The sequence below is a fragment of the Tursiops truncatus genome, chromosome 12 (genome assembly GCF_011762595.2).
Source record: "Tursiops truncatus isolate mTurTru1 chromosome 12, mTurTru1.mat.Y, whole genome shotgun sequence".
NCBI classification, from domain to species: Eukaryota; Metazoa; Chordata; class Mammalia; order Artiodactyla; family Delphinidae; genus Tursiops; species Tursiops truncatus.
Genome location: NC_047045.1, coordinates 50,544,938 through 50,567,478, shown reverse-complemented (window position 1 = coordinate 50,567,478; position 22,541 = coordinate 50,544,938). Strand labels below are relative to the sequence as shown.

Genomic DNA, 22,541 nt, shown 5'->3' with positions numbered 1-22,541 from the left:
GAGACTCAGAAAACAATGTTATTCAATGGTTGCACAAGGATACTTAGCATAGCATTTTGGTAATTAAAAAAAAAAGGAGAGAGAATTTTAATGTCCATTAATAGAGACTGGTTAAATTATGGTGCAGCCATATTGTAGAATCCATATTGTAGAATCCACTTAAGATTGAAGTGGATCTGTTTCTACAGATGTGGATGGATGTCAATAACACATTGTTGGGTGAATAAAGTTGTAGAACAATGTATGTATTTTAAATAAAATCTTTGTGTATATGTACTTGTGTGTATAGAAAATGTCTGGAAAACACCCCAGAATTCTAATGTGATTACTTTTGGAGAATGGGACTTGAAGTGGGGAAGATATCCTTTTGTACTTTACATATTTTGTATTTTTCAAAGCTTGTATCATTTTTTGTAATTAGCAATTTGAATAAACTTCGAGAAAGTAAAAAAAAGAAAAAGTGAACAAACTAACCAGAAATCTATTCTTTCATATAAAAATCTGGAGAAGCTCAGATTGACTAAATCTTTCTATTTAAAATAAATAATAGCCACCAAAAAAATCCACAATGAGTTATTACGTAGAGATGGAAGAGAACTGAAGGGCTGGGAGAGAAGCAATGCTCTCTCTAGGCTCTGAGGTGGCTGATGGGTAGGAGAAGAGACACTTTGCACTAGAGCAGTGGCATTGTGGGAGAGGAGGCTTTGTTCATAATAGTGAAGTAGAAAAAGCACTTTCAGACGGGAATGGTGAGTGTTTACAATGGACAGAGATTCCAGAAAGCCCTGTGACATGAATTTGGGTTGCAAGAGAAGAGCAGTAGGGAGAAAGGCAATTAATTGTGCAGAAGATGTAAAGAAAGCATAAGGTAGTTAGGTGATGATCCATTTTTTCAAAAGGCTATGTTCAGGAAAAAGCAGTGACCAAAATTAACAGAGAAAAGATGCATGCATGGAATTGATGGCCTGATATATCCCAACTTTGAAGCCAATCATTTGGGTGTAGGGCCCTCAGAGGTAACTGGCTTGGTTTTAGCAGAGCAGATGAGAAATATCACAAGGTGGTGAAGGACCAGCCTCAGCTGCAGGGGATTGGTGAGGATTTGACACATCAGTCACTTCTTAACTGCTGTCGGGGTAAAAGATTTTTTTTATGGTAAATTGTATCATCTTGACATCTACTGCTTTTTAATCTGAGACTGGAATTGGATAAAATTTTCTTTTCTAGAATCAGACAACTTCTGTTCAGTATAATTTTTTTTTTTAAAGAAGATGTTGGGGGTAGGAGTTTATTAATTAATTAATTTATTTTTGCTGTGTTGGGTCTTCGTTTCTGTGCGAGGGCTTTCTCTAGTTGTGGCAAGCGGGGGCCACTCTTCATCGCGGTGCGCGGGCCTCTCACCATCGTGGCCTCTCTTGTTGCGGAGCACAGGCTCCAAACGCGCAGTCTCAGTAGTTGTGGCTCATGGGCCTTGTTGCTCCGCGGCATGTGGGATCCTCCCAGACCAGGGCTCAAACCCGTGTCCCCTGAATTAGCAAGCGGATTCTCAACCACTGAGCCACCAGGGAAGCCCCCCAGTATAATTCTTTTAAAAAAATCCTTACTCTCTTTCTGGTTTTCTTCCTATGATTTTAGTGTATTGGATAGATAAGACGTTTTCATATTAAGATTTTAGAAGATGAAGTCTAGTTTCTTTTGTAACATGCTGCATAATTTTCCCCTTATATATTGAAAATAAAGATTTTCATTATTAAATTGGTAGATGAAATTATTTAATTATTGCTTAATATTTTTTTAAATGTTAAAAATTACCTGCTCAAGGTAAAGTTCTTAGTTTGTGGAAGGAAGTAGTGAGTCAAGCACTCATTAGTTTTAGGGCTAAAATCTAATTATTTATCCATGTTTTATTAACAATATAACCTTGAGTTTTTCTTTTTTTTTTCTACTTCTCTAATCTTTTCAGCTGGGAAAAGTCAAGCCCAGGAATCATATATCTGTGACTTGGGCTGTTCTATTCTAATATCCTATCTCAGAGACTCAAACACACTTGTATCCCTTTGACATATTTATATTCTTCCAATTTAGAAGAGTAATAATAACTTTTAGGTCCAACATTTCCAGCATTTTGCAGTTTGATGGTTTAGAACATTTGGTTTAGACTTAAGGACTTTCCACACTTGCAGAGATATTCTCTTCCTTGTAGATCATTAAAGAGTTTTCTTTGACCTGAGTTAATTTCCCCAGATAATCTCATTATATTCTTGGCACCATAAATTCATAACATAAATTGTGCTAACTAAAAGCTGTGGTATTTAATATTTTCAGTAGACCTACTTACTTTTGTCTCCTGTATGCCTTACATTGACTTTCTCACTCCAGGTATGTTAAGAATAAGTGATAAATGTAATACTGAGATTATAAAATACTTCCAAACCTATCACGATTTTTCAAGAAAACGCCTTGACAGTAAAGGTCACATTTCTTTTATTAATTATAGAACTCCCCCTCCAGTTTTATTGAGGAATAATTGACAAATGTATATGTAAAATGTGATGATTTATATACGTATACATCATGGGATGATTACTAAAATCAAGGTAATTAACATATCCATCACTTCATGTAGTTAACTATTTTTTGTGTGATGAGATTATTTAAGATCTATCATCAGCAACTTTCAAGTATACAATATTATTATCTATATTCTTATAGCTAATATATTATCTATTAACTATAATATTATTTACTAGTCACCAGCAGACTGTACATTAGATTCTCAGAACTTATTTGTCTTGTAATTGAAACTTTATACCCTTTGACCTACATTTCCCCATTTCCCCTTGCTCCCAGGCCCTGGCAATCACCCTTATGTTTCTATGAAATTTGCTTTTTCTTTTCTTTATTATTTTTTTAGATTCCACATATAAGTGATACCATACAGTATTCATCTTTTTTCTGTCTCACATTTTATTTAGCATAAGGCCCTGCAGTTTCATCCATGTTGTCACAAATGGCAGGATCTTCTTTTTTTATAGCTGAGTAATATTCCATTTTATATCTACACCACATTTTCTTTATCCATTCATCCATCAGAGGACATTTAGGTTGTTACCATATAGTACTGGCTGTTGTGAATAATACTACAATGAACATGGGAAGGCAGATATCTCTTTGAGGTACTGATTTCATTTCCTTTGGATATATATCCAGGAGTAGGATTTCTGGAATATATAGTGGTTCTATTTTTAATTTTTTGAGGAACTGCCATACTACTGTTTTCCATAATGGCTGTGCCAATTTACATTCCCACCAAAAGTGTGTAAGAGTTCCCTTTTCTTCACATCCTTGCCAACATTTATTCTCATTGAATATATATATATATATATATATATATATATATATATATATAAACTGAAACAATCCTAAAAAAGTAATTAAAACCTGTCTTTTCTTTGCACTTGTACAGTAGATTTAGGGCAAAAAAAAAACAGAGGAAACTGACAATAGCCCTTGAAGTATCTTACATGAATAATTTTCCATATATGATAAGTTTTAAAATGAAATGTTTACATTTGTGATCTTTAAAGCAGACTAGTATAGGAAATCTCTTTAATTCTACTAAAAGTTTGGAAACAAATATATTTAATTTTTAAATTTCTTTCCAAACTATATTAGTATATTTAATTAAAATAATTTCAGTTTTTTAGGCAACAAATTATAGCTGAGAAAATGGACTACATTTTTCTTCATTTTTATTTCTCTCTCTTTTATATGTTTTTCTATGCAAGCATGATTATTAAACATGAAAAAGTTAAAGTTACTTGAATCAAAAATAATCTTTTCTCACTTGTTACATCAATTTTATGAAGTTAAATGAGAATTATTCTCTGTTCCACACAAAGTTTGAAGAGAAGCCGTTATTGCTGCTGCTATCTCAGACCTGGAAAAAGTTTATTATGATCAAAACTTTAAATTAAAGCAAGAGAATACAATGACTCATAAGTAGATAAAAATGATGTCCCTTAGCTTATTCTTAAAGTTATTCTTAGAAATTTATTGGAATTATATATATATGTATATATATTTATACATTTCTTTTAAATAGTGATGTTATCAGATTTAACTATAACTTTTATTATGGAAATGAGTGCAATATAATATGGCAGATGATATTACCTTTTTATAAGAAATGATTACAGGATTCGAATATAACGGACTCTGAGATGACTTGCCGGAGTGCAAATGCATAAAGATGATATTCTCCCAAATAATACAGTGCCTTAAAACAGCTTTCCTAAGACCATGCAAGTGTTTAGCTATCTAGTGACTAGGGATTTAACAAGAAAAGGGTAATGTCTTTGATTTCAAACTGGTTTGGATCTAATTTAATTGAGTTGTTTAATAATGTTTTCTTTTAAATAGGAGGGGACATATTCTCTGCAAATTCTAATCCTTTGGCTCTGCTATCATGTAGGATCTGCTATTAAGCTAGCTTGACATTTCACTTCTAATTCCTGGGCAAAGATTGCAGCAGTTTAGCTTGTGCAGAAAGGCACATGTTTTTTCGCTGTTGACATTTCACTAGATCATTTACTATCTCTTTGAAAAAGTGACCTCCCAGCTTTGCTCTTTATCTCTTCTTTCTGTCAATTTCTACCTCTCTCAGTCTGTGTCCTCTGGAAACCCTTTCATCAACAAGCACAGCCCTGCCCAGCTAGCAAGCTAATTCTAATCTGAGCAAGAAGTGCATTAAAACTTATAAATCCACCAAGCCTGGAATTATTCCTGCTATTATCTGGGGCTTCAAACTAAACTGCACAATCTTTGCCCCAGAGGGAGACATTACCTTTATTATTCTGGTCAGGAAACAAATCTGCCCCTGCACCGGAGACACTAACTTCTTGAGTGCTCAGTAAGTTGAATGGAACTTGTCCTTACAGATGGACTTAATTCATACAACTGATTTTCTGCTTAGATTTTCCTGTCTAGGATAAATTTCTGCCCCAAGCATACTCTCCTTGACTGGAGCCCTTATGTCTTACCTAATTTTGCTAATCTTCTTCACCAAGATGCTAGTCTTTTCCTTTCTCCCAATCATCTCTGCCTTATGTCCTGTTGTGAATGGGCTGATGACATGGACCCCAGACCCCAAGGACTGCATTTGAATCAGACTTAGATATGAATATATGCAAACATGCACCACGTACAACTTCATCACACCTCTTTGGGCTTTTGTCAGACTGTCCAGTAAACCTCACAATCTATTTTATTTAGATTTTTTCCTCAGATACCGTTGCTGGGGGGCAATTCTTCCTAGCATTTCTATATGACTGTGACAGCTTTTGTTCCACGCTATCTTTTAAAGGTTGTTTGCATATCAAACAGTCTTAGAAGATAGAGTCTCAATATACCCTGTAGAGGTAGAGGGCAGATTTGTGTCCTGAACAGGATAGTAAAAATTTTATCTCCCTCTTGGACAAACAATGACACTGTTATCTGGCCTCACTCTTTTTAAGACAATATTTTCCTGAACTCGAGGTTCAACAAACCCAACTGTCTGCCCAGCATCCACCAGGGCCTCTCTAAACTGCCCTATGGTGTTTGGGGGTGGGGGGAGAACTGACTTAAACATGAAACTCATGTTTCTTGCTGTGCTGTGAGTGAAAAAGCTCTTTGTCTTTGACCCAGGAGTATCATGTCTTCTGCTAGCATGTGTGAAAACTGAGAAAGGCTAAAATCTCAGACTCTTCACAGGTTTTGCAACTATTCACCGCTTTTTCTGTGGAGTGGAAAGAATGCAGACTTTAGAGTAAATTGTACCAGAATTCAAATTCAGTCACTTAGCTGCTTTGTGATCTCATACAAATTAATAAGCCCTGTCAGTCTCCTCATTCATAACATGAGCTAACGTTGTTAAGGATTAGAAAGTGCATGTATATAGAAATGTATATGTGTATACAGCTTTGCATATTTCATGGATCATAGAGGTAAGGATTGAAGCCAGGACATCTGGTTCTCAAAGCCACGTTCTTTCCACTGTGCCACATGGATCTGATAGGAAATACCATTTGCTATATTGACTAACCCTCTTTTCTTTCTCCTGTTTCACTAATTTCAGACATAACTATTAAAAATACACTTCACTGTTTCTAGTTAATTTTTCACTAGATATTTTCAGAGAAAAGGAGGTATTTATATAAATTTGGAAGTATTGGTTGAATTGAGGATCTTGCTTCCTGGAAAATGACATTTTGTATGCATTATACATTTCCCCTTAAAATTTAAAGAGCTGTAATCCTTTAAAAACGTCACCTCTTCCTCTTCTGTTGTATTACAGATGATATCCAGACAGATTTTGCATTTAACTTTTACTGGTTGAAATTTTCAAAGTACTGTTCTGCTCTTGCCAAATTATTCCCACTTTGCAATCATTCACTTAGCCCTAAAAGCTCCTCAAACCTACAAAGCTGATCAGATATGTTGTGTGACTAATTGAACCTCTTAAAACATAGTAATATTTTTAGAGAAAACTCTTGCACTTCTTCTCAGGAAGTCATGTATTCCATACAGTTGCATATCATTAGTATGATGCCATTTTAGAGACATGTGAAAAAATTAATTAGATTATTTATTCTACATTAAGGTACATCATACCTACAATAAAGATCAAATTAGAAGTGTTTATATCATCTATTTTATTTAACATGGGTCTCCTTTAGAGTCCTGTTCAGTTAGTACCCTCCCTGCTGCATCTCAGTCTTCTCTTTCAATGAAAGTTATGAAGGCAGCATTTGCCTTTCCTTAAATTATTAAACTCCTTTCTTTATTCAAGGAATTTTTGAAATCTCATTTCCTTGTCTGGCTATGACTTGGGAAAGTAAGTGTGTTTCCTTAGTTTGTCCCTAACTAAATAAATATGCAATTTCTTATGATTTCTGTAACTATCCTACCATATGCATTTAGATATGAAAAATACAGATATATTTATCTGTCAATTCACATAATGATTCTGTTTCAGTAATTTGCATAATGCTTAGCTCCATTATATCACTACTCTTTTGAATTTAATGATTGCTAAGTGGCTGAAATAATGTTCACTTAATTTTATCTGTTTATTTATTTGCAAACTGCCTATTCCAAAACACGATTAATGTTATCTATAAAAATATATATACTATAACTAAATATTAAATAAATAATAAATAAGAAAATTGGGGCAAACAGAAAAGAGCCACATATCTGGCTATAAGATTTCACGCAAACAAAGCAAATTGAGCATTAGGATTCCTGTTCAATTAAATGTCCATGAAATAATAAAAAAAATATTTTCTCATTACAAAAGTAATTTTTTCTTCTTAAATATGAACTGTACAATGTAATTAACAATGTTCTCAGCCAAATATTTATGCCAGCTGTCTTAGTCTTCTCTGGATGCCATAACAAAATGCAACATACTGGGTGGCTTAAACAACAGGAATTTATTTCTCAGTTATGGAGGGTGGGAAGTCCAAGATGAAGGTGCTGATTCAGTTCCAGGGGAAGATTCTCTTCCTGGCTTACACAGGGCTGCCTCTTGCTGTGTCCTCTCTTAGCAAGAGTTCTGGTGTCTCTTCCTCTTCTTTTAGGGTCACTATTGGATTAGGGTCCTACCCTTATGACCTCATTTAACATTTACCATCTTCTAACAGGCTTTGTCTACAAATATAGTCATACTGGGAGGTTGGGGCTTAACATACGAATTTTGGAGGGACACAAACATTCAGGACACAACAGCTATAGCAATATTTCATAAGACCATTTCTTATAAAATCCTTAAGTATAGGCCAAAGACAGTATCCCAAGTACATTTGGGTAAATGCACAACTGGTGTTCATTTTGATAATAGCTAAATCTAAATTTGAAAACAACATAAATATTTACTAGCAGGATATGAACTAAAGAAATTTTGATATTTTCATACAATAAATTTTATGTAAATATTGACTCTATTTTCAGAGAATCCTTAATTAGGTGGGTAATCATGAAATGAATGTTAGTGAAAGAGTGAGGATACAATCTGTTTCTGTCTTCCATATCCCAACTGTAGTAATGTGTAGAGGAAACACAAGAACAAAAGATTAACAGTGATTAACTCTGGGAAGAGAAATCTGAAGTGATTTTATTTTCTTCTTATAAAAGAAGTTTCCACTTACAGTGATTACACATAATGTTTATTTAATCAGTGATGGAAAACAGTAGATGTTAAGAAACAAATCATCTGACTTCTGACCATGAAAGAAATCCAACTACTGGCACAACATTTAAGGCACCATGACCTATTTCTAATCATCCTTTCTGCCTTTCCTTTCTCTTCATAGATCCCATCCCCTGGTCAAACTAAATTTCTTGCTGTTAGATGAATAGCTATTCATGCTTCTTTAACCTCTGTGCTCATGCTATTAGCTCTGCTTCCACCACTAACTCTGCCCCTCACCTCTAACTGTTAAATTCTATCTAGTGATAATCTCCTCACTCTTCACCAACTGAATGAATTGTCTTTACTTCCCTAAACTCCCCTTGAACACATCCTTCCTACAAACTTCCAGGTTACTTTTGGCTTTTTATAGCAGTAATCAACTTACAAGAAAACAGTATTCATATAAGTGAGTTTTTTCTTCCTTTAAACTCATAGTTCCTTAAGATCAATCTTTTCCTACTCATTTTGTGTCCTTCCTGGTGGTGCTCAGCATAGATATAGCAGATGTTTCAATTATCTACTGCGCTGCATAACAAACCATCCAAAACTTAGTGACTTAGTAACAGCAACTGTTTTATTTCTTTAGGACTTACCTGATCAGTTCTACTGCTCCACATGATGTTGGCTAGGACTGCAGTCACCTGAGGATTCAAATGGGCTGGAATAGACAAGATGGCTCACTCAAAACTTGGTCATTGATCCTGGCTGTAGGCTGAAAGCTCAGCGGGGCTGGTCTACCCGAATATCCTGGGCTCCTCACAGCATTGTGGCTGGATTGCAAAAGGAAGCATGCCAAGAACAAGAATTAATGCTCTGAGTCAGAAAACAAGAACTGCCAGTCCTCTTAAAGGCCAGGTCTGGAATTGTCACAGCGCATTTCTACCACGTTCTATTGGTTGAGGTAGTCAGAGATCCGGCCTAGATTCAAGGAATGGAGAAATAAGTGCTACCTCTCAATGAAATAAGTGACCAAGGACTTGCAGCCATTTTGAATGACCACAGCAGGTAAGCATGTTCATTTATTCAGCCAATATTATGGAGCACCTATTATGAACATTATTTTAGGCACTGAGGTTAGAGCAATAAGAAAAAAAAAAAAAACGAGAGAAAAACCAAACAGGCAAAACTCCCTGCTCATTGTGAGTTTTTACCAAGAAAAGAAAGAAAATAAAAAGTAAAATATATAATACATTAGAAGATGATAAGTACTATGAGTGAGGTGACCATGTTACAGTGTACCCATTGCCTATTTGTCCCCGTGTAAATATTAATAGCATCATTTTCCACTCTCAAAAGTATCTTGATTTGGACAAAAATTTATTTGGCCATCCTAACTGTGGTGAAAAATGAAGCAGAGAAAGGCATAGGGAGTGTAGGGTATTGGAGTCTACGTTTACAAATAAGATGGTCAATAAAAACATCACTGAGAAAGTGACATATGAGTAAAGATCTAAAAGAGGTAGGGGAGCAAAGTGTGTGAATATATTTATGTGCTTAAGCCCAGTGAAAATTTGCAATTTATGTATGCAAATGAAGAAAATAATTTTTGTTGTACTTTGTAGATAAAATTTTCAGCCTTTTGCTTCTTCTAAATTAGTATGCTCTGCAACTAATTTGATTAATTCAAGGTACTCAAGTCCCCCTAATTCTTATTTGTTTCTGGAAGTAAATTTGCATGTTACAGAAAACTCACTTTCGTATTGGAACAGCTTCTGAAATGAATTAAATTCAATTTGGGCACATGCTTCCTTAACCAAAAGTGAGAAAAGACACCAAAGGAGCTACTTCTAAAAGCCACTTGTCGATTTTGCAGCATATGCTATTTGGAGAAAATTATGAAATGTTAATGTTGTTCACCAGGGGGTGCTATAGTCATCTGAAATGAAGTACAGCAGCACAGACCAACCTTCAGGTATTCCCAAGAGCTTAGACTTTGGAAACATAATTTTTAAAATGTTCTCCTTTTTTCATTTTTCTTTCCTTCTTTTCCATTCTCCTCATATTACCTCCAACTCTACAAAATGTATCACTTTAATGATGCTTTATGTCAGCTAATATTAAAATCTGTTGAGATCACTTGAGCCATAACTACTGATAGCAACCATGAACCATAATAAGCACATAAGTAATTCACAAAATGATGCAGGTATATCTAAGCAAGTATGATGTGCTGAAATACATTTCCTGCCTAAAAATTACCTTCATGTTTTTACCGTGGAAAACACTAACATCTGGTTATTACACAATGTTTTCTAAATGAATAAATACATAATTATACAAATAAACAGATTTATGATGATGATAGTGTGCCTTTTGTCCATGGGACTCAAAGTTTATATTCAAATGGGAGAATAAAAAGAATCATTGCACCATAAATTACGATAAATTATGAACCAATTAAGTTACCTTTTCCCATAAGCCAGGATGACCTGGTTTTACTGCCCATAAATGTAAATAATAATAGTACTTATCTCAATAGGTTGTTTTGTGGATTATGTAGGTAATCCACGTGAGACCTCTAACACAGTGCCCGGCACATAGTAAGTCATTATTGTTGTTTTTTGCGGATCTAGAATTGGACTATCTGGGTTCAAATCCTGCTATACCACTTAATATCTGAGTAACATTGCTTAGGTTATTTAATCCTTGTGTACCTCTTTTTTAAAAAAATTAAAATAGTGATAACCATAGCGTTTATCTCAGATTTATTGAGATATTTAAATGAAACAATACACATAAAGCATTTATCACAGGGCCTTTCTCAGTACACGCTCCATGATGATTATTACCAACTGGCTGTACCACTTGATCAACTACAACATCTTCTGTATTTCCCAGACTTTACTGTTCCTTTAAAATACCCAGCCATGTTCTGCTTGATTTCTCTGATGCTGACTTTTCTTTCCTTGGTCTAAATTGTCTTTTCTTTGGTCTAAATTGTCTTTTCTTTGCTTACCCACATTTGGGTTCCCTTTCCAACCAAGTGATATGCTATCTGCCATTTGATCTTCAGGCATGGATGTTACCCAAGTGTCCTTGGACAGCTTCAACAGTCCTTTCATGTGGTACTGAAACATCTTCATTTCAATTCTTTACTGCCCTTTTTCCTAATTATCAAATAAATCATTTCCATTAAAAAATGATTTGGAAAGCTCACAGATGCACGATTGAGTAGAAAAAAAGGCAACCATTATATTAAGAGCATGCGTGGATTTGGTTCTGCCACTTGCTAACTGTAAGGTTTTGGATCACATGCTCTTTGGAAAGCCCAGGGCCCCTCCTAAGTGTCATGGTCACTTCAGGCTCCAGCTTACCACCGTCAGCAGATTCTCATTTGAAGTTCTTCTTTGTACCTATCCGAGCTTCGACCCATAGGTGAAATCAGTAGATACTGATTTCACTGATTTCACTGATTTCTTTTTGTTTCTCCCAAATACCCTTCTCTTAGAAGGACTCTGCTTGTGTGAGACTCTAAGTGAAGGTCTTAGAGGACCAAACCGAGTTTACTTCGGCGAAGCTAAAGTAAATCCTAAAATTGAATATTAGAAATTCTTATTCTTTAAAGTTTCTGGGTGATTTCCTTATGTTATTTGGCTCTATCTCCTACCACTTTTCCTCCCTTCTCTTCTCAATCTTATTTCTCCCATGAGAGAAAGAAAACAAGTTCTCCCACTCTCTCCGGCAGAATAACTTGACTCTCATCAAACATATTGAGTTTTCTATTTCACACTACTTTTCCCATATAAATCAAAAACCTTGTGAACAACATGTTAATGGCTACATATTATTCCATAATATTGAAATACATCATGTTCTTAATCAGCAATGGTTTGGACATTAAAACGTTTCATGTTTTTTTACTAGTATAAATTAATCTGAAATTAACACTTCTTTGTGAATACATTTTTGCTCACATCTCAGATTATTTCGAGAATACTTAGTTTAGTGTTTACTCATTAAAAGCTTGATGAAAATAATTTTTTTTGCTGAAGAAATATTCTTAATTTAATAAAATACAATTATTAAAAACTTGGAAAAATTTAAGAGCATTTTATTATTTTTTTCTTACCTTTCATTTCAAAATCAGTTCCCACCTGTGTTGGTATTTCCTGAAAAATTGGCTTATTTTATATGTCATCTGTGGAAGTTTGCACTACCTGTGGTGATCATAAAACAGTAGGTACTATTAGCATATACAAAACACTGTATTGTTTTCCTATCTTCCTTGCATATTATTATCTTGCCTCTTTTGGGATAATACATATTTCAACCCACAACTCATTTAGTCCCCCAGTCAAGCATTCCCCATCCCCCAGCTCTGTCTCCAGGCGCAAGAAAGCCTTTCCCACTGTCCTTCACCAAGGGCTGCAGTAGCAGTGGACTTACTGGACAGGACACTTCCCTTTCCTCTTCCACAGGAGCCTAAGGAAGGGTATTTACACCCAGTAGTAGTAATGGAGCATCATTGCGTGGCTGGGGCAGGCTGTGAGTGGAGGACAGGGGGAGGGGCCTCCTACCTGCTAACACTGCATTCCTGTTAATGCTCAAGAGGACTGGGGATAGTGGTAGAGTTCTACTTGAAGTGACTGGAAAGTTCCCTATGCTAGTTTGCAAAAGTTGGTAGAGTTGAACACTCTTGCATTGTCTTTGGGGAATAATTTCCCTGATTGACAATAGCCTGATATCTAGAAGATGATTCTTTCCAACTGTCACAGTATAGGGTAAAAATGGCACTGAAATGGCAAAAGGTAAATTATACTAATAATTAAGGTGTGATACAAGTGAAGTTGTTTCTATCTGTTGGCAAATAGCTTGTTTCACTTCTATTGCCCTTTTTTTTCCATTCTGTACCCTGTATTTAAAGAAATAAGAAGGCAATAGGAAATAATTCTAATTTCCAATCCAAATGTAGTACCACATAAGGGCTGCTATGAATACATGCTTTTTGCATTCTCCTTAGGCACACAGAAGGAGTCATTCTTCCTTGTACTCCATTTTGTCTAGGTGGTACATAGAATGTTAAAAAGACCAGGGATTCAGATCCCTGAAGACCTTCTACATTCAATTAATTGTGTACACTGGAATGAGCACATGAGAAGAATAACATGATTTCTCAGACCTTTCACAGTATCTGTAGATGAATGGTGTTCAATAGGCAATACTGTTAACTTCTCAACAACTCCCCCAAGGGTCTCTTCCGTGCTGGCCTTTTCCATCTATCAGAATCAATGTGTTGCCAGACAAAGAACCCTGATTCATTTAGTGTATGCTGGTCACTCATTATCCTGGCAATGAAGACTCTGGTTACAAAGTTTATTAGATTTAGAGATTGATGATTGTTGAGGGCTGGAGTCTGAGTTTTATGAATGCTTTGTAGCTTTCAGCTTTAATGACTAACAAGGGAAGTATTCCTTAGGCCCCTGCTGTTACATGACACAGGCATCAAAAAGAGACTCCTAATTAAAAAGAACCAGAACCATTTTGCTCTGAGTTCTGGGGATTGGTTCACACAGTTTGGGAATGAACAGACTTTTTGCTTGAATCAAATCCAATAATTTTGTTTAGATTTGGAAGAGCTCTTGGAATTTCTCTTCCAATACTTAGTGGGCAAGTTAGAAACATTAGTAACATTTATCTGGGGGCCTCTTCCATTAGCTGAAGTGTGGGCTAGTGTTGGGAGCCAACGTTCAGCAACCACAGGGGCTTTCTGGTATAGATCAGTGGTTGCCTGCCCCTGTAGCAGTGTTTTCTGCTATTGCTATCTGCTAAATCAGAATTATATCTCCAACACTTGTCTGAAGTCTTCCTAAGAGCTACCCCATTTATAAGAATAAGAGTAATGAAGATTCTAGAACAATGAGCACCTACTCTGTACCAGGCAATGCTCAGTTCTTTAAATATATAATCTTACTTTAATCTTCAATACATGCCACAGGGTAACTAATAATATTATTTTAATTTTTTTATAGAGGGAGAAACAGATTTAGAGAGGTTTAAAAATGTATCCCAAGTTACTTAATAAGAGAGAAAGTGAGGATTCCATTTTAAGTCTCTGATTCTAAAGCCCGTGCTTTTAGCTCCTGTGTTATATTACTTAAGTTTACCTAAATTGGTTGTATGATGAACTATAGTAATTGAAAGATTGAAGTTCCTGAAACTTCACATTAGTTACAGATTTAAATGTTTGCCTCCATGTGAATTTTCAAAACCTCTAGAACATTCACCTGAGTGTCAGCCTGTCTTGTTTCCGTGTTTCAGTGTTCCAAATCTGAGCAGAGGGAAATAGCTGAAGGCCAGTGTGATGCTCAAGCTTGATAAACCTGCTGCATTGGCCTCTGGCTGAAAGCTTGAGAGAATAAGAACACTGACAATTTTTGTTTTATAATGAGTATAATTATATTTTTAATAAACTTCAAGTGACTAAAATATCTTTCCTGGGGATCATAGCATCATTTAAGAAGTCTTTTTTTTTTTTTTTTTTGTAGCATAATGTCTGTAGCTTTCACATATCTTTTTTCCTTATTATTCTTAGTGCTTTTATGGTCACAGAGTGTACGTTACCACAGTGCCTTTTGAGGACAGAAGAGATAAGAAGGGTTTGGTTTTGACACTGATGCCAATTTAACCAAATAGGTTGAATACCCAACCTCTAAATTTGAAAATATAAACTGAAAAGTGTATAGTGTAGTGTGAGAATGTAGTGTGCAAAGTATATCTAACTTTTCTTATATTTGTCTTTGATGTACCTAATTAACAAAGTAAGAGAGCCTTACTCCTGGGAGGCTTCTGAGGGTGTCATTGAATTTCACTTTGGGGCATTTTCAAAAATATAGGGAAAAGATCACTTGAAATGATTCATTCTTGTTGGGTTGCATTCTGGCATTACTTATACCTTGCTGTCAGTGCCATTTTAAAGTTTAGACCCTTCGATTGCTTGGATTACTAAGGTTAGCTAACAAGCTATTAGAAATGTAAACTTAAGAGAGAGTCAGTTCCTAAGATGTGAAAAAGGAAACTCTTTATCACCCTCTTCTTTTTCCATCTAGATTTTTGCTCTATTTAAAGGGTTGCACGTATATTATTTTACAAGGACATGACCATGCCAAATGTCCTTCTTATATCAATTAAAGTCAACAAACTCATCTGGGGCACTGACCTTGTGCAAGACATTGAATGAGGTACAGTGTCCACATTGGCTCCTGTCTCTTCTATCACTAGGATTAATAATCCTTCTGTAGTTTCAGTCCCACCTCAGATTCCTGTTATAAGAAAGAAGTGAAGAGTTTTATTTTCTTTGTTTTCTCTGAACCTAGTACCTTGGTACGTATGTACCTGTCGTACCTTCAAGTTTCCAAGTGCTAGGCTTTCTTTCTATGAGTTCCTTGTATTCTATGTGGGTTGCCCTTTACTGGGGCCTCTACCCACTAGCAGCCTCATATTGCACAGATCATCCAAGTTTGCGTGGGTTCTGGAGAGGATCTCATTTCCCTTCTGTTCCTTCCTCTCTGGGCTTACCTCTTGGTTAATTGAATGTACTTTCTTGACTCTTGCACATTCATATTTGGTACCAAGTCTTCAGGCAGCAGATACCTGTACTCCCAAATTTAGTTCTCCAAAATCTAAATTATAAATCTCCTAAGCCTTTGCTATTTTATTCTGCACTTACAAAGATTTCTATTTTTTAAAAAAACTGAACAAAACAGTATAATTTGTCCTTCAGTTAGATTGTAAATACTCTTCAGTAGTCTTCATTTCTTTAGTTAATTGTTTGCCACTTTTTGGTCAAAGTTAAATGGAATGCTGAGTCTAAGTTGTATATTTATGTGTAATCATGATAAAATCCTTCGGTTTTGGCTATAAATATTTTACAGCACTCTTCTTCAACATGAAGTAAAATGAGGACTCTATTCCTAATTAGGACTTCAGGAAGATTTTATGCAAGAACCTAGGAATTATTTTGAATCTTAGCCCTTCTGCTTTCTAATCATCTTTGTCTTAATCATACTGTTTCTTCTGTGTTATTTTCCTATTGCTTTGAATTTTCTGGAGAAACAAAAATTGCTTATGTGAAGGGATAACTATTTGGAGGGAAGTTTACTCAATGGATCCAATGACCAGTTTTGGGGTGGCATTAATTGCTTATATCTTAGTGATACAGAGGGGGTCTTGGTGGCAAGGCAACTTCTCGAGGGTGACAGATTGTTTTACAAAGATTGGGATCTAAAAATTAATGAAAAAATTTAAAATAACACATTAAGTATGTAGCAGAGCAAAAATTCTTCTCTACCTTCTTTGGGTCTCTGGCTATGCCAAAGAATTAAACTGACATAAGACAAATTAACAGGGCAAAATTATACAAATGTTACTGAATTTTTACATGCACATGGGAGCCTTCAAAAGAGAAAGCCTGAAGAAGTGACCAGAGCAGAAAGCTTTTACATCTTTTAGACAAAGAAGCAATACATTTATGAAGAATTGACAAGACAAAGGGGTTTGAAGAAATAACCAGGAAGATAAGGGTTAGTTTAACAGCCTTTACAGCCCTAAATTTCCTGTCTCTGGTGATAAGGTTGTCTTCTATTCTCCGGGCACAGGGAGGGTGCCTTTCTCATAGAATTTTTTTTTTTTTTTTACATCTTTATTGGAGTATAATTGCTTTACAATGATGTGTTAGTTTCTGCTTTATAACAAAGTGAATCAGTTATACATATGTTCCCATATCTCTTCCCTCTTGCGTCTCCCTCCCTCCCTCCCTCCCTATCCCACCCCTCCAGGGGGTCACAAAGCACCGAGCTGATCTCCCTGTGCTATGCGGCTGCTTCCCACTAGCTATCTACCTTATGTTTGGTAGTGTATATATGTCCAAGCCTGTCTCTCGCTTTGTCACAGCTTACCCTTCCCCCCCCCCCCAGATATCCTCAAGTCCGTTCTCTAGTAGGTCTGTGTCTTTATTCCTGTCTTACCCCTAGGTTCTTCATGACATTTTTTTTTCTTAAATTCCATATATATGAGTTAGCATACGGTATTTGTCTTTCTCTTTCTGACTTACTTCACTCTGTATGACAGACTCTAGGTCTATCCACCTCATTACAAATAGCTCAATTTCGTTTCTTTTTATGGCTGAGTAATATTCCATTGTATATATGTGCCACATCTTCTTTATCCATTCATCCGATGATGGACACTTAACCTAAGTCTCATAGAATATTTATCTCCTGCTTTCAGGAGTACAAAGGAGGGTCAGAATGACCTTCATGCACTGGCTGTTTCTTAGGTACCTTTAATTCAAAATAATCAGTATACCAAAGTGACATATTTGGGGTTGCCATATTCTGAACCCCTTCAAGTATATTCTGTGCTCTGAGAACTCCAGTATTAAATTAGGTGGAGAGCTCTCTGTTGGAATAAAGGCAGATAAATGTGTTCTACACCCTGACCTCTGATCCACATGCATGACAATAAAGTTAGCCCTTGCCCTTTATTTGAATGCATTGAAATTACGTATCTAAGAGTGGGTCTGCCAGTTAGCTCCTGGCAACAGGACAGGGATTCATGTGCTGCATGAGGAGATGAAGTACATGTGCTGAGCTCTGCGGACTCCTTCAGTCCTTTTGGCAGCAGGACCCAGGTCAGTGATACAACTGTGCTGAACAATTGCTACTGCACAATTGAACATCCTGCTCTATACTTCCTGCATCATCTGTGGTCATTCACAGTAAGTCATATGGCCAAGTGTGATGTCAGTGAGGCAGGAAAATATACTGCATTCACTGGCAAGCCCTGCAGGTCACATGGCCTGCCTCTTAATTCTTGAAAACTAGTATTTCATGATCATATATTTTATAGACTTCAGTTTCATTGTCTTTTAACAGTTATAGTATGAAAGAAAGCATACATCTATTGTTTAGTGTTCCCTTTCCTTTATAAAATATGGTATATATATATATCTCCATAAACAATGTATTTTAGTTTCACTTGTTCCTTAACTTCATAAAAATGCTTTCATACTGAATCACTAAATGTAGTTCTCTGTGGCTTAATGTCATATTTGGCTCAATATTATGTTATAAGTTATGTAATTTTGGTTTATTTTGGGCTCTTCATAATGTTTATGTGAATAGGTATGTCTGTTTCTCCTCCAATACAACCCTGTTTTAACTACTAATAATTGCTAATAACTCAATGTTTTCCAGGACAAGAGTCCCCCCCACCTTATTCTTCTTGGTTAATCTTTGGGCTTTGCTTGTCCATATAAATTTTATAATCAGCTTGAAAAATTCTATGAAGAACTTTGTTGGGGTTTTGATAGGAATTGTATTAATTTTGCAAGTCTCTTTCTGTAAATTTGACATTTTTTGGAATATTGAAGCTTCTTCTCCACTAGCAAGTGATTAATAAATACAGTAAATGGGGAATTTTTTGTTTATGTCTTCATTAATGCTTTATAGTGCTCTATATAGAGTTATTGTACACTTTCTTAGGTATATTCTCAGATGCCTTATATTTTATGTGTATCTATTTGTGTGTGTATTTAGATACAAAAAACATGTAGTATATATTTTATATATATATAAATATAGATTTAAATATATGTAATATATAAATATATTTTTGTGTTACACATAAAATATTTAAATTATATCCACATAATATAATTTAATTAATACTAATATATTGATTTTAAATCTGGCCAGTTTGCTAAGTGCTTATATTATTTAAAACAATTTTCTGGTAGATTATTTTGGGTTTTCTTTGGAGATAAAAGAATCAAATAACGTCTGAATAATAAAAATTTGTTTCTTACTCTTAAATCTTACTTTATCTTCATCTTTTCTTAATAAGGTTGCTAGGACCTCAACTCTAATGTTCAGTGCTTTGTCTTTGATTTCAATCAAAGTTATGCTACTAATTGCCATTAAAATATTTACTTTTGTTCTTTAAAAAAACTGAGGTATAACTTACATATGATAAAATCACACTTTAATAAGTATGATTTTTAGGTTTTAGAGGTGTGCAAATGTCTCCACAGTCTAGTTTTGGAACATTTCCATCAACCCAAAAGTTCCTTTGTTCACATTTGCAGTCAATCCCCACTCCCACCTTCACTACTAGGCAACCACTGATCTGTTTTTGTTGTTATAAATTTGATTTTTCATACCATTTCACATAAATGGAATTATACAATATGTAGCTCCTTTGTGTCTGGGTTTTTTATTCAACAGTGTTTTTGAGGTTCATGCATGTGTAGCATGTTTTATTGCTGAATACTATTTCATTGTATGAGAATACCACACTTAGTTTATCCATTCTTCAGTTGATGGACAATTGAATTATTTCTAGTTTTTGCTACTATAAATAATGTTGCTATGGACATTTGTGTATCTGTATCTTTGTGTACATAATTTTTTATTTCTCTTGGGTAGATTCCTAGAAGTGGAATGGCTGGGCTGCATAAGTTTATGTTTAATATTTTAGGCAACTGCCAAACTAGTTTCCAAAGTGGTTGTACTATTTCACATTCACAAGTAATAAACGAAGTTTCCAGTCTCTCCACATGCTTGCCAATACTTAGGTAAACTGGACTTCACCAAAATTAAAAACTTCGAGCTTCAAAGGATATTAGCTCTTACAACTCAACAGTAAAAAGAAAAATAACCCATTTGAAAATGGGCAAAGAATTTGAATATACATTTCTCTAAAGGAAATATACAAAGGCCAATAGGAACATGAAAAGATGGTCATATAATTATCCATTAGGGAAATGCAAATCAAAACCACAGTGAGATATTTCTTCAGATTCATTAAGATAACTGTAATAAAAACATACAGTAACAAGTGTTGGTAGGGATTTCGAAAATTGGAATCCTCATCCATTGCTGATGGGAATGTAAAATGATGTAACAACTTTGGAAAACAGTTCAGCAGTTCCTCAAAAAGTTAAGCATACAGTTACCTTAATATGCAGCAGTTACACTCCTAAGTATATACTCAAGAGAAATGAAAACTTATTTTCACACAAAACTTGTACACAAATATTGATAGAATTATTCATGATAACCCAAAGTGGAAACAACCTAAATATCCAAAACCAGAATGGATAAAATATGGCATATTCATACAATGGAATATTTTCAGCAGTAGAAAGAAATGAAGTACTGATACATGCTACAACATGGATGAACCTTGAAAATATTATGTGAAGTGAAAGAAGCCAGTCACTAAAGACCACACATGTTGTATGATTGCATTTATATGAAATGTCCAGAAGAGGCAAATCTCTAGAGACCAAAAGTAGATTAGTGGTTGCCTAGGGCTGGAGAGAGTTGGGGATTACATAGGTAGTGATTTTTAGTACGTGTGGGTTTCTTTTTGGGCTAACGAACATGTTTTAAAATTAGATAATGCTAATGGTCACATAACTATGTGAATATACTGAAAATCATGGAATTGCACACTTTAAAAGGATTAATTGTGAATTATGGCTCAATAAAGCTATTATAAAAATAAATGGATTATAAATATAAGGGTTTATTTCTGGACTGTCAATTCTGACCCACTGATATGCCTATCCCTGGGCTAATACCATACTTATATGATTACTGGTGCTTTATAGTAAGTTTTGAAATCAAATAGTTTTCCAACTGTGTTGTTCTTTTTCACAACTGTTTCTGGATATTCTATGTCATTTGCATTTCCATACAGATTTTAGGATTAGATTGTCAATTTCTACAAAAATGCCTACTACAGTTGATAAAGGGTGCATTGAATTTATAGATCAATTAGCAGTTACCATGTTGACAATACTAAGTCATCCAATTCATGGACGTGGAATGTACCTTCATTTACTTAGATCTCTAATTATCTCAGCAATATTATATGATTTTCAGTATGCACGTCTTACACTGCTTTTGTTAAATTTATTCCTAGGTATTTTATTATATTAAATGCTATCATGAATGGTAATGTTTCCTTAATTTATTTTCAGTATTTTCATTGCTAGTATACTGAAATACAATTGACTTTTATTTATTGATCTTGTAGCAATAAAATGTGACCTTCCTTAACTTATCTATTAGTTCTAGTAGATTTTATATGTGTGGATTTTTTTGAGATTTTCTACAAACAAGACTATGTCATCTATGAATAAAACAGTTTTATACTTTTTCTTTTCCAATATGGTTGCCCTTAATTTATTATTATCATCACTACCACCACCATCATGATCATAATCCTCATCTAGTCTTAGAACCTCCAATGCGATGTTGAATAAAAGCAACAAGATCAGACAATATTGCCTTGTCCCCACCCTTAGGAGGAAAGCACTCAGTCTTTCACTAAGAATGATGTTAGATGTGAAATTCTGTGTATGATTCCCCTTTATCAGGTTGAGAAATTTTCCTTCTGTACCCAACTTGTTGAGAGTTTTTATTATGAGTGGATGTTAGATTTATCAAATAATTTTTCTGTATCGTGATCATAAGTTTTTAATCTTTCACTTTATTAATGAAGTATATTATAATAATTGATTTTCAATGTTAATGCATCCTTGCACCAATAGGATAAATCCTTTTTATTATGCTGTTTCTTTTTACATATTATATTTGTTTTGCCAATATTTTATTAAGGAGTTTTGGATCTTTCTTTATGAGTGATATCGGTCTGTAGCTTTCTTTCCTTGTGATGTCTTTGTCTTCATGCTTTGGTTTCAGAGTAATTGTTGTCAGAGTACCAATAACTATTGGTACGTCTTCCCTTGGCTTGTATTTTCTGAGGAAGAATTGGTATTATCTATTTTTCAAATAGTTGATAAAATTTCACCTGTGAAGTGGTCAAGCAGTCAAGCAGCAGTGCAGTGGCTAATCAGGCCACAAGTATTACTACTGCAGTTGTTAGGTTGACTTTTCACACATATATCCATAAATTAGTCATATAAGAAGACAACAGCCCAAATGAATTCAGAGAGTTTATTACTTACACAGAAAACAAAAGTATGATCAGCAGAGTCTAGTCTCAACTCCCCACATCCCTAGTGCCATAGGATGACACAGAACCATAGTCCAGATGGCAGACAACACAAGCAGTGTGTCACTCGGTCATGGAGAAGTGGTCTCTAAAATATGAGCAAGCAGTTTTATAAACTTCTGTAGAAGCCTCCAGCTATATCCTAAGGAAGGGCTGGGAGGGCAAGTTGGAAATTTCTGTACTCAGCTGAAACCAGAGAGATGGATGAAAATGCCTGTGGCAGTCTTCCACAAGATAGGAATGAGAAATTGCCTTGTGACAACTCCTCAACAGACTAACCTCC

The 22,541-nt window shown here is 35.0% G+C and overlaps 2 long non-coding RNA genes across 7 annotated transcripts in view; one reads left to right on the top strand and one right to left on the bottom strand.

Moving 5' to 3' along the window:
* Positions 1-9,043, bottom strand: part of LOC109552846 (uncharacterized) — a 140,679-nt gene extending 131,636 nt beyond the window's left edge. Inside the window, exon 1 of one of the 6 annotated variants that reach the window (XR_012324811.1) lies at positions 8,830-9,043. This is a non-coding gene — a long non-coding RNA (uncharacterized lncRNA). The remainder of the gene's footprint in view (positions 1-8,829) is intronic. The other 5 variants (XR_004529245.2, XR_012324812.1, XR_002179775.3 and 2 more) reach the window with 5 other exon arrangements.
* A 33-nt stretch (positions 9,044-9,076) lies between these two features.
* Positions 9,077-22,541, top strand: part of LOC109552847 (uncharacterized) — a 55,219-nt gene continuing 41,754 nt past the window's right edge. Inside the window, exon 1 of the long non-coding RNA XR_002179776.3 lies at positions 9,077-9,241. This is a non-coding gene — a long non-coding RNA (uncharacterized lncRNA). The remainder of the gene's footprint in view (positions 9,242-22,541) is intronic.